The sequence below is a fragment of the Ranitomeya variabilis genome, chromosome 1 (assembly GCF_051348905.1).
Source record: "Ranitomeya variabilis isolate aRanVar5 chromosome 1, aRanVar5.hap1, whole genome shotgun sequence".
Classification (NCBI taxonomy): domain Eukaryota; kingdom Metazoa; phylum Chordata; class Amphibia; order Anura; family Dendrobatidae; genus Ranitomeya; species Ranitomeya variabilis.
Window position 1 is genome coordinate 1,150,350,654 of NC_135232.1, and position 12,921 is coordinate 1,150,363,574.

At 45.4% G+C, this 12,921-nt stretch overlaps 1 protein-coding gene across 3 annotated transcripts in view; it reads left to right on the top strand.

Moving 5' to 3' along the window:
• The window catches only part of ANKRD53 (ankyrin repeat domain 53), a 44,853-nt gene that overhangs the window by 11,933 nt on the left and 19,999 nt on the right, over window positions 1-12,921 (top strand). Inside the window, exon 1 of one of the 3 annotated variants that reach the window (XM_077279875.1) lies at window positions 12,019-12,154. The exons of the other annotated variants lie outside the window; for them this stretch is intronic. The gene's annotated coding sequence lies outside the window, so the exon portion shown is untranslated. Of the gene's footprint in view, window positions 1-12,018; window positions 12,155-12,921 lie in introns of those variants that run through there. 3 annotated transcript variants of the gene reach the window in all.

Here is a 12,921-nt window from a genome sequence, read left to right on the forward strand (position 1 = left end):
TGGATTATAGGAATGTTTCAGGATCTGGTGCCGGATTATAGGAATGTTGCAGGATCAGGTACTGGATTATAGGAATGTTGCAGGATCTGGTGCTGAATTATAGGAATGTTGCAGGATCAGGTACTGCATTATAGGAATGTTTCAAGATCTGGTGCCGGATTATAGGAATGTTGCATGATCTCGTGTCGGATTATAGGAATGTTACTGTAATGATGCCGGATTATAGGATTGTTTCAGGATCTGGTGGCGGATTATAGGAATGTTGCAGGATCTGGTGCCAGATTATAGGAATGTTGTAGGATCTAGTGCCGGATTATAGGAATGTTGCAGGATCAGGAACTGGATTATAGGAATGTTTCAGGATCTGGTGGCGGATTATAGGAATGTTGCAGGATCTGGTGCCAGATTATAGGAATGTTGTAGGATCTGGTGCCGGATTATAGGAATGTTGCAGGATCAGGAACTGGATTATAGGAATGTTTCAGGATCTGGTGGCGGATTATAGGAATGTTGCAGGATCTGGTGCCGGATTATAGGAATGTTGCAGGATCAGGAACTGGATTATAGGAATGTTTCAGGATCTGGTGGCGGATTATAGGAATGTTGCAGGATCAGGTACTGGATTATAGGAATGTTGCAGGATCTGGTGGCGGATTATAGGAATGTTGCAGGATCTGGTGGTGGATTATAGGAATGTTTCAGGATCTGGTGGCGGATTATAGGAATGTTGCAGGATCTGGTGCCGGATTATAGGAATGTTGTAGGATCTGGTGCCGGATTATAGGAATGTTGTAGGATCTGGTGCCGGATTATAGGAATGTTGCAGGATCAGGTACTGGATTATAGGAATGTTTCAAGATCTGGTGGCGGATTGTAGGAATGTTGTAGGATCTGGTGCCGGATAATAGGAATGTTGTAGCATCTGGTGCCGAATTATAGGAATGTTGCAGTATCTGGTCCCGGATTATAGGAATGTTGCAGGATCTGGTGCCGGATTATAGGAATGTTGCAGGATCTGGTGCTGGATTATAGGAATGTTGTAGGATCTGGTGGCGGATTATAGGAATGTTGCAGGATCTGGTGCCAGATTATAGGAATGTTGTAGGATCTGTTGCCAGATTATAGGAATATAAATAATAAGAACAGAGCAACATATACGTCCTAAAGCGGACAGAGAAGACTCCCAAGCAATACATATATAATCCGAAAAAAGGAGTCACAAAACTGTCATTAAAGGTATATAAAATTGTAACATTTATTAAATTACAAAAAAACAATTCTGATTAAACGTACAAATTTTCCCAATCATAAATGGTAGCTATGTGAATGGACATAGGTAAAATGCACCATATAACACACCTAAAATGTTGCAGGATTTGGTGCCAGATTATAGGAATGTTGCAGGATCTGGTGCCGGATTATAGGAATGTTGCAGGATCTGGTGCCGGATTATAGGAATGTTGCAGGATCTGGTGCTGAATTATAGGAATGTTGCAGGATCTGGTGTCGGATTATAGGAATGTTGTAGGATCTGGTGCCGGATAATAGGAATGTTGTAGGATCTCGTACCGGATTTTAGGAATGTTGCAGGATCTGGTGCCGGATTATAGGAATGTTGCATGATCTCGTGTCGGATTATAGGAATGTTGCAGGATCTGGTGCCGGATTATAGGAATGTTGCAGGATCTGGTGCCGGATTATAGGAATGTTGTAGGATCTGGTGCCAGATTATAGGAATGTTGTAGGATCTGGTGCCGGATTATAGGAATGTTGTAGGATCTGGTGCTGAATTATAGGAATGTTGCAGGATCTGGTGTCGGATTATAGGAATGTTGTAGTATCTGGTTCTGGATTATAGGAATGTTGCAGGATCTCGTACCGGATTTTAGGAATGTTGCAGGATCTGGTGCCGGATTATAGGAATGTTGCATGATCTTGTGTCGGATTATAGGAATGTTGCAGGATCTGGTGCCGGATTATAGGAATGTTGCAGGATCTGGTGCTGGATTATAGGAATGTTGCAGGATCTGGTGGCGGATTATAGGAATGTTGCAGGATCTGGTGGTGGATTATAGGAATGTTGCAGGATCTGGTGCCGGATTATAGGAATGTTGTAGGATCTGGTGCCGGATTATAGGAATGTTGCAGGATCAGGTACTGGATTATAGGAATGTTTCAAGATCTGGTGGCGGATTGTAGGAATGTTGTAGGATCTGGTGCCAGATTATAGGATTGTTGCATGATCTCGTGTCGGATTATAGGACTGTTACTGTAATGGTGCCAGATTATAGGAATGTTTCAGGATCTGGTGCCGAATTACAGGAATGTTGCAAGATCTGGTGCCGGATTATAGGAATGTTGTAGGATCTGGTGCCGGATTATAGGAATGTTGTAGGATCTGGTGCTGAATTATAGGAATGTTGCAGGATCTGGTGTCGGATTATAGGAATGTTGTAGTATCTGGTTCTGGATTATAGGAATGTTGCAGGATCTCGTACCGGATTTTAGGAATGTTGCAGGATCTGGTGCCGGATTATAGGAATGTTGCATGATCTTGTGTCGGATTATAGGAATGTTGCAGGATCTGGTGCCGGATTATAGGAATGTTGCAGGATCTGGTGCTGGATTATAGGAATGTTGCAGGATCTGGTGGCGGATTATAGGAATGTTGCAGGATCTGGTGGTGGATTATAGGAATGTTGCAGGATCTGGTGCCGGATTATAGGAATGTTGTAGGATCTGGTGCCGGATTATAGGAATGTTGCAGGATCAGGTACTGGATTATAGGAATGTTTCAAGATCTGGTGGCGGATTGTAGGAATGTTGTAGGATCTGGTGCCGGATAATAGGAATGTTGCAGGGTCTGGTGCCGGATTATAGGAATGTTGCAGGATCAGGTACTGGATTATAGGAATGTTTCAAGATCTGGTGGCGGATTGTAGGAATGTTGTAGGATCTGGTGCCAGATTATAGGATTGTTGCATGATCTCGTGTCGGATTATAGGACTGTTACTGTAATGGTGCCAGATTATAGGAATGTTTCAGGATCTGGTGCCGAATTACAGGAATGTTGCAAGATCTGGTGCCGGATTATAGGAATGTTGTAGGATCTGGTGCTGAATTATAGGAATGTTGCAGGATCTGGTGTCGGATTATAGGAATGTTGTAGTATCTGGTTCTGGATTATAGGAATGTTGCAGGATCTCGTACCGGATTTTAGGAATGTTGCAGGATCTGGTGCCGGATTATAGGAATGTTGCATGATCTTGTGTCGGATTATAGGAATGTTGCAGGATCTGGTGCCGGATTATAGGAATGTTGCAGGATCTGGTGCTGGATTATAGGAATGTTGCAGGATCTGGTGGCGGATTATAGGAATGTTGCAGGATCTGGTGGTGGATTATAGGAATGTTGCAGGATCTGGTGCCGGATTATAGGAATGTTGTAGGATCTGGTGCCGGATTATAGGAATGTTGCAGGATCAGGTACTGGATTATAGGAATGTTTCAAGATCTGGTGGCGGATTGTAGGAATGTTGTAGGATCTGGTGCCAGATTATAGGATTGTTGCATGATCTCGTGTCGGATTATAGGACTGTTACTGTAATGGTGCCAGATTATAGGAATGTTTCAGGATCTGGTGCCGAATTACAGGAATGTTGCAAGATCTGGTGCCGGATTATAGGAATGTTGTAGGATCTGGTGCCGGATTATAGGAATGTTGTAGGATCTGGTGCTGAATTATAGGAATGTTGCAGGATCTGGTGTCGGATTATAGGAATGTTGTAGTATCTGGTTCTGGATTATAGGAATGTTGCAGGATCTCGTACCGGATTTTAGGAATGTTGCAGGATCTGGTGCCGGATTATAGGAATGTTGCATGATCTTGTGTCGGATTATAGGAATGTTGCAGGATCTGGTGCCGGATTATAGGAATGTTGCAGGATCTGGTGGTGGATTATAGGAATGTTGCAGGATCTGGTGCCGGATTATAGGAATGTTGTAGGATCTGGTGCCGGATTATAGGAATGTTGCAGGATCAGGTACTGGATTATAGGAATGTTTCAAGATCTGGTGGCGGATTGTAGGAATGTTGTAGGATCTGGTGCCGGATAATAGGAATGTTGCAGGGTCTGGTGCCGGATTATAGGAATGTTGCAGGATCAGGTACTGGATTATAGGAATGTTTCAAGATCTGGTGGCGGATTGTAGGAATGTTGTAGGATCTGGTGCCAGATTATAGGATTGTTGCATGATCTCGTGTCGGATTATAGGACTGTTACTGTAATGGTGCCAGATTATAGGAATGTTTCAGGATCTGGTGCCGAATTACAGGAATGTTGCAAGATCTGGTGCCGGATTATAGGAATGTTGTAGGATCTGGTGCTGAATTATAGGAATGTTGCAGGATCTGGTGTCGGATTATAGGAATGTTGTAGTATCTGGTTCTGGATTATAGGAATGTTGCAGGATCTCGTACCGGATTTTAGGAATGTTGCAGGATCTGGTGCCGGATTATAGGAATGTTGCATGATCTTGTGTCGGATTATAGGAATGTTGCAGGATCTGGTGCCGGATTATAGGAATGTTGCAGGATCTGGTGCTGGATTATAGGAATGTTGCAGGATCTGGTGGCGGATTATAGGAATGTTGCAGGATCTGGTGGTGGATTATAGGAATGTTGCAGGATCTGGTGCCGGATTATAGGAATGTTGTAGGATCTGGTGCCGGATTATAGGAATGTTGCAGGATCAGGTACTGGATTATAGGAATGTTTCAAGATCTGGTGGCGGATTGTAGGAATGTTGTAGGATCTGGTGCCAGATTATAGGATTGTTGCATGATCTCGTGTCGGATTATAGGACTGTTACTGTAATGGTGCCAGATTATAGGAATGTTTCAGGATCTGGTGCCGAATTACAGGAATGTTGCAAGATCTGGTGCCGGATTATAGGAATGTTGTAGGATCTGGTGCCGGATTATAGGAATGTTGTAGGATCTGGTGCTGAATTATAGGAATGTTGCAGGATCTGGTGTCGGATTATAGGAATGTTGTAGTATCTGGTTCTGGATTATAGGAATGTTGCAGGATCTCGTACCGGATTTTAGGAATGTTGCAGGATCTGGTGCCGGATTATAGGAATGTTGCATGATCTTGTGTCGGATTATAGGAATGTTGCAGGATCTGGTGCCGGATTATAGGAATGTTGCAGGATCTGGTGCTGGATTATAGGAATGTTGCAGGATCTGGTGGCGGATTATAGGAATGTTGCAGGATCTGGTGGTGGATTATAGGAATGTTGCAGGATCTGGTGCCGGATTATAGGAATGTTGTAGGATCTGGTGCCGGATTATAGGAATGTTGCAGGATCAGGTACTGGATTATAGGAATGTTTCAAGATCTGGTGGCGGATTGTAGGAATGTTGTAGGTTCTGGTGCCGGATAATAGGAATGTTGCAGGGTCTGGTGCCGGATTATAGGAATGTTGCAGGATCAGGTACTGGATTATAGGAATGTTTCAAGATCTGGTGGCGGATTGTAGGAATGTTGTAGGATCTGGTGCCAGATTATAGGATTGTTGCATGATCTCGTGTCGGATTATAGGACTGTTACTGTAATGGTGCCAGATTATAGCAATGTTTCAGGATCTGGTGCCGAATTACAGGAATGTTGCAAGATCTGGTGCCGGATTATAGGAATGTTGTAGGATCTGGTGCCGGATTATAGGAATGTTGCAGGATCAGGTACTGGATTATAGGAATGTTTCAAGATCTGGTGGCGGATTGTAGGAATGTTGTAGGATCTGGTGCCGGATTATAGGAATGTTGTAGGATCTGGTGCCGGATTATAGGAATGTTGCAGGATCAGGTACTGGATTATAGGAATGTTTCAAGATCTGGTGGCGGATTGTAGGAATGTTGTAGGATCTGGTGCCAGATTATAGGATTGTTGCATGATCTCGTGTCGGATTATAGGACTGTTACTGTAATGGTGCCAGATTATAGGAATGTTTCAGGATCTGGTGCCGAATTACAGGAATGTTGCAAGATCTGGTGCCGGATTATAGGAATGTTGTAGGATCTGGTGCCGGATTATAGGAATGTTGTAGGATCTGGTGGTGGATTATAGGAATGTTGCAGGATCTGGTGCCGGATTATAGGAATGTTGCAGGATCAGGTACTGGATTATAGGAATGTTTCAAGATCTGGTGGCGGATTGTAGGAATGTTGTAGGATCTGGTGCCGGATAATAGGAATGTTGTAGGATCTGGTGCCGGATAATAGGAATGTTGTAAGATCTGGTGCCGAATTATAGGAATGTTGTAGGATCTGGTGCCGGATTATAGGAATGTTGCAGGATCAGGTACTGGATTATAGGAATGTTTCAAGATCTGGTGGCGGATTGTAGGAATGTTGTAGGATCTGGTGCCAGATAATAGGAATGTTGCAGGATCTGGTGTCGGATTATAGGAATGTTGTAGTATCTGGTTCTGGATTATAGGAATGTTGCAGGATCTAGTACCGGATTTTAGGAATGTTGCAGGATCTGGTGCCGGATTATAGGAATGTTGCATGATCTCGTGTCGGATTATAGGAATGTTGCAGGATCTGGTGCCGGATTATAGGAATGTTGCAGGATCTGGTGCTGGATTATAGGAATGTTGCAGGATCTGGTGGCGGATTATAGGAATGTTGCAGGATCTGGTGGTGGATTATAGGAATGTTGTAGGATCTGGTGCCGGATTATAGGAATGTTGTAGGATCTGGTGCCGGATTATAGGAATGTTGCAGGATCAGGTACTGGATTATAGGAATGTTTCAAGATCTGGTGGCGGATTGTAGGAATGTTGTAGGATCTGGTGCCGGATAATAGGAATGTTGCAGGGTCTGGTGCCGGGTTATAGGAATGTTGCATGATCTCGTGTCGGATTATAGGAATGTTACTGTAATGGTGCCAGATTATAGGAATGTTTCAGGATCTGGTACCGGATTATAGGAATGTTGCAGGATCTGGTGCCGGATTATAGGAATGTTGTAGGATCTGGTGCCGGATTATAGGAATGTTGTAGGATCTGGTGGTGGATTATAGGAATGTTGCAGGATCTGGTGCCGGATTATAGGAATGTTGCAGGATCAGGTACTGGATTATAGGAATGTTTCAAGATCTGGTTGCGGATTGTAGGAATGTTGTAGGATCTGGTGCCGGATAATAGGAATGTTGTAGGATCTGGTGCCGGATAATAGGAATGTTGTAGGATCTGGTGCCGAATTATAGGAATGTTGCAGGATCTGGTGCCGGATTATAGGAATGTTGCAGGATCAGGTACTGGATTATAGGAATGTTTCAAGATCTGGTGGCGGATTGTAGGAATGTTGTAGGATCTGGTGCCAGATAATAGGAATGTTGTAGGATCTGGTGCCGAATTATAGGAATGTTGCATGATCTCATGTCGGATTATAAGAATGTTACTGTAATGGTGCCAGATTATAGGAATGTTTCAGGATCTGGTGGCGGATTATAGGAATGTTGCAGGATCTGGTGGTGGATTATAGGAATGTTGCAGGATCTGGTGCCGGAGTATAGGAACATTGCATGATCTCGTGTCGGATTATAGGAATGTTGCAGGATCTGGTTCCGGATTATAGGAATGTTGTAGTATCTGGTGCCGGATTATAGGAATGTTGCAGGATCTGGTTCCGGATTATAGGAATGTTGCAGGGTCTGGTGCCGGATTATAAGAATGTTGCAGGATCTGGTTCCGGATTATAGGAATGTTGCAGGATCTGGTGCCGGATTATAGGAATGTTGCAGGATCTGGTGTCGGATTATAGGAATGTTGCAGGATCTGGTTCCGGATTATAAGAATGTTGCAGGATCAGGTACTGGATTATAGGAATGTTTCAAGATCTGGTGGCGGATTGTAGGAATGTTGTAGGATCTGGTGGCGGATAATAGGAATGTTGTAGGATCTGGTGCCGAATTATAGGAATGTTGCAGGATCTGGTGCCGGATTATAGGAATGTTGCAGGATCAGGTACTGGATTATAGGAATGTTTCAAGATCTGGTGGCGGATTGTAGGAATGTTGTAGGATCTGGTGCCGGATAATAGGAATGTTGTAGGATCTGGTGCCGAATTATAGGAATTTTGCAGGATCTGGTACCAGATTATAGGAATGTTGCATGATCTCGTGTCGGATTATAGGAATGTTACTGTAATGGTGCCAGATTATAGGAATGTTTCAGGATCTGGTGGCGGATTATAGGAATGTTGCAGGATCTGGTGGTGGATTATAGGAATGTTGCAGGATCTGGTGGCGGATTATAGGAATGTTGCAGGATCTGGTGGTGGATTATAGGAATGTTGTAGGATCTGGTGCCGGATTATAGGAATGTTGCAGGATCAGGTACTGGATTATAGGAATGTTTCAAGATCTGGTGGCGGATTGTAGGAATGTTGTAGGATCTGGTGCCGGATAATAGGAATGTTGTAGCATCTGGTGCCGAATTATAGGAATGTTGCAGGATCTGGTCCCGGATTATAGGAATGTTGCAGGATCTGGTGCCGGATTATAGGAATGTTGCAGGATCTGGTGCTGGATTATAGGAATGTTGTAGGATCTGGTGGCGGATTATAGGAATGTTGCAGGATCTGGTGCCAGATTATAGGAATGTTGTAGGATCTGGTGCCGGATTATAGGAATGTTGCAGGATCTGGTGCTGGATTATAGGAATGTTACTGTAATGGTGCCGGATTATAGGAATGTTTCAGGATCTGGTGGCGGATTATAGGAATGTTGCAGGATCTGGTGCCAGATTATAGGAATGTTGTAGGATCTGGTGCCGGATTATAGGAATGTTGCAGGATCTGGTGCCGGATTATAGGAATGTTGCAGGATCTGGTGCTGTATTATAGGAATGTTACTGTAATGGTGCCGGATTATAGGAATGTTTCAGGATCTGGTGGCGGATTATAGGAATGTTGCAGGATCTGGTGCCAGATTATAGGAATGTTGTAGGATCTGGTGCCGGATTATAGGAATGTTGCATGATCTGGTGCCGGATTATAGGAATGTTGCATGATCTCGTGTCGGATTATAGGAATGTTGCAGGATCTTTTTCCGGATTATAGGAATGTTGCAGGATCTGGTGCCAGATTATAGGAATGTTGTAGGATCTGGTGGTGGATTATAGGAATGTTGCAGGATCTGGTGCCGGATTATAGGAATGTTGCAGGATCAGGTACTGGATTATAGGAATGTTTCAAGATCTGGTGGCGGATTGTAGGAATGTTGTAGGATCTGGTGCCGGATAATAGGAATGTTGTAGGATCTGGTGCCGGATAATAGGAATGTTGTAGGATCTGGTGCCGAATTATAGGAATGTTGCAGGATCTGGTGCCGGATTATAGGAATGTTGCAGGATCAGGTACTGGATTATAGGAATGTTTCAAGATCTGGTGGCGGATTGTAGGAATGTTGTAGGATCTGGTGCCAGATAATAGGAATGTTGTAGGATCTGGTGCCGAATTATAGGAATGTTGCATGATCTCATGTCGGATTATAAGAATGTTACTGTAATGGTGCCAGATTATAGGAATGTTTCAGGATCTGGTGGCGGATTATAGGAATGTTGCAGGATCTGGTGGTGGATTATAGGAATGTTGCAGGATCTGGTGCCGGATTATAGGAACGTTGCATGATCTCGTGTCGGATTATAGGAATGTTGCAGGATCTGGTTCCGGATTATAGGAATGTTGTAGTATCTGGTGCCGGATTATAGGAATGTTGCAGGATCTGGTTCCGGATTATAGGAATGTTGCAGGGTCTGGTGCCGGATTATAAGAGTGTTGCAGGATCTGGTTCCGGATTATAGGAATGTTGCAGGATCTGGTGCCGGATTATAGGAATGTTGCAGGATCTGGTGTCGGATTATAGGAATGTTGCAGGATCTGGTTCCGGATTATAAGAATGTTGCAGGATCAGGTACTGGATTATAGGAATGTTTCAAGATCTGGTGGCGGATTGTAGGAATGTTGTAGGATCTGGTGGCGGATAATAGGAATGTTGCAGGATCTGGTGCCGGATTATAGGAATGTTGCAGGATCAGGTACTGGATTATAGGAATGTTTCAAGATCTGGTGGCGGATTGTAGGAATGTTGTAGGATCTGGTGCCGGATAATAGGAATGTTGTAGGATCTGGTGCCGAATTATAGGAATGTTGCAGGATCTGGTACCAGATTATAGGAATGTTGCATGATCTCGTGTCGGATTATAGGAATGTTACTGTAATGGTGCCAGATTATAGGAATGTTTCAGGATCTGGTGGCGGATTATAGGAATGTTGCAGGATCTGGTGGTGGATTATAGGAATGTTGCAGGATCTGGTGGCAGATTATAGGAATGTTTCAGGATCTGGTGGCGGATTATAGGAATGTTGCAGGATCTGGTGCCGGATTATAGGAATGTTGCAGGATCTGGTGGTGGATTATAGGAATGTTGTAGGATCTGGTGCCGGATTATAGGAATGTTGTAGGATCTGGTGCCGGATTATAGGAATGTTGCAGGATCAGGTACTGGATTATAGGAATGTTTCAAGATCTGGTGGCGGATTGTAGGAATGTTGTAGGATCTGGTGCCGGATAATAGGAATGTTTTAGCATCTGGTGCCGAATTGTAGGAATGTTGCAGGATCTGGTGCCGGATTATAGGAATGTTGCAGGATCTGGTGCTGGATTATAGGAATGTTGTAGGATCTGGTGGCGGATTATAGGAATGTTGCAGGATCTGGTGCCAGATTATAGGAATGTTGTAGGATCTGGTGCCGGTTTATAGGAATGTTGCAGGATCTGGTGCTGGATTATAGGAATGTTACTGTAATGGTGCCGGATTATAGGAATGTTTCAGGATCTGGTGGCGGATTATAGGAATGTTGCAGGATCTGGTGCCAGATTATAGGAATGTTGTAGGATCTGGTGCCGGATTATAGGAATGTTGCAGGATCTGGTGCCGGATTATAGGAATGTTGCAGGATCTGGTGCTGTATTATAGGAATGTTACTGTAATGGTGCCGGATTATAGGAATGTTTCAGGATCTGGTGGCGGATTATAGGAATGTTGCAGGATCTGGTGCCAGATTATAGGAATGTTGGTCTCTACTTTATAAGACATGATATGGTGACAATAACGTCGGCGTGGCCCCCGTAGTGACATGGTTCCAGCAGGGCCAGAGACAGGCCGCGTCGTGTAAGCATGGCTGACACCCCCGGTGACCGGCTGATCTCCGGCTCCTGTGAGAGATTACGGGGAATTATTTAATGACACCATCCATTGTCCATTTCTGGATCCACACGAATTCTCCACTGTTCACAAGACGCTACAGGACAGACATTGCTGCAGGGCGGATATTGATGCGAAGAGGACACTGATGTGGAGCGGCCATTGGTGCAGGGTGGACCTTGCTGCGTGGCGGATATTGCTGGTGGGTAGATATTGCTGCGGGGTGGACATTGTTGCAGGGCGGACATTGCTGCCTGGCGTACATTGCTAGTGGACAGATATTGTTGCGGGAGGATATTGCTGCGGGGCGGACATTGCTGGTGGGTAGATATTGCTGCGGGGTGGACATTGTTGCAGGGCTGACATTGCTGCCTGGCGTACATTGCTAGTGGACAGATATTGTTGCGGGAGGATATTGTTGCGGGAGGATATTGCTGCGGGGCGGACATTGCTGGTGGGTAGATATTGCTGCGGGGCAGACATTGTTGCAGGGCGGACATTGCTGCCTGGCGTACATTGCTAGTGGACAGATATTGTTGCGGGAGGATATTGCTGCGGGGCGGACATTGCTGCAGGGAGCACGTTGCTGTTTGGCGGATACTGCTGAGGGCCAGACATTGCTGGTGGGTAGATATTGCTGCGGGGCGGACATTGCTGGTGGGTAGATATTGCTGCGGGGCGGACATTGCTGCAGGGAGCACGTTGCTGTTTGGCGGATACTGCTGAGGGCCAGACATTGCTAGAGTGATGATGACTCAGTGCTAGCTGTGGAGAGGACACCCCAATAACATGTCTGCTCCAAGATCAGCCTCAGTCTACAGAAACGTGGCGGCTTTCTGAGCGCCATCCTCATAAACGTGGCCGCCATGTTGCCAGGTGACCTGTTCTGTTCCCTTTGATAATTGTTTACCAGTCTCTGATATCAATATTTCCCATCATGGAAGATAATGTCAACCATATTTTGGGGTGTTATCGACGCCTGCCAGCATCACGTAACCCACACAATCTGAGCGGATATACTACAGGGTAGCCCCCACGCCAGGCCCCTCACTACCCGCTTTACATGGCTCTTCTGATCATTTTTGGCATTTTCAGCCTTTTTTGAAAGGAATGTAGGACGGGAGGATAGAGGGGAGAGACAGGAGGATAGAAGGGAGAGACAGGAGGATAGAGGGGAGGGAGGGACTGGAGGTTAGAGGGGAGGGAGAGACAGGAGGATAGAGGGGAGAGACAGGAGGATAGAAGGGAGAGACAGGAGGATAGAGGGGAGGGAGGGACTGGAGGTTAGAGGGGAGGGAGAGACAGGAGGATAGAGGGGAGGGAGGGACTGGGGATAGAGGGGAGGGAGGGACTGGAGGTTAGAGGGGAGGGAGAGACAGGAGGATAGAGGGGAGGGAGGGACTGGGGATAGAGGGGAGGGAGGGACTGGAGGTTAGAGGGGAGGGAGAGACAGGAGGATAGAGGGGAGGGAGGGACTGGGGATAGAGGGGAGGGAGGGACTGGAGGATAGAGCGGAGGGAGGGACTGGAGGATAGAGGGGAGGGAGAGACTGGAGGATAGAGGGGAGGATGGGACTGGAGGATAGATGGGAGGAAGGGACTGGGGATAGAGGGGAGGGTGAGACTAAAGGATAGAGGGGAGGG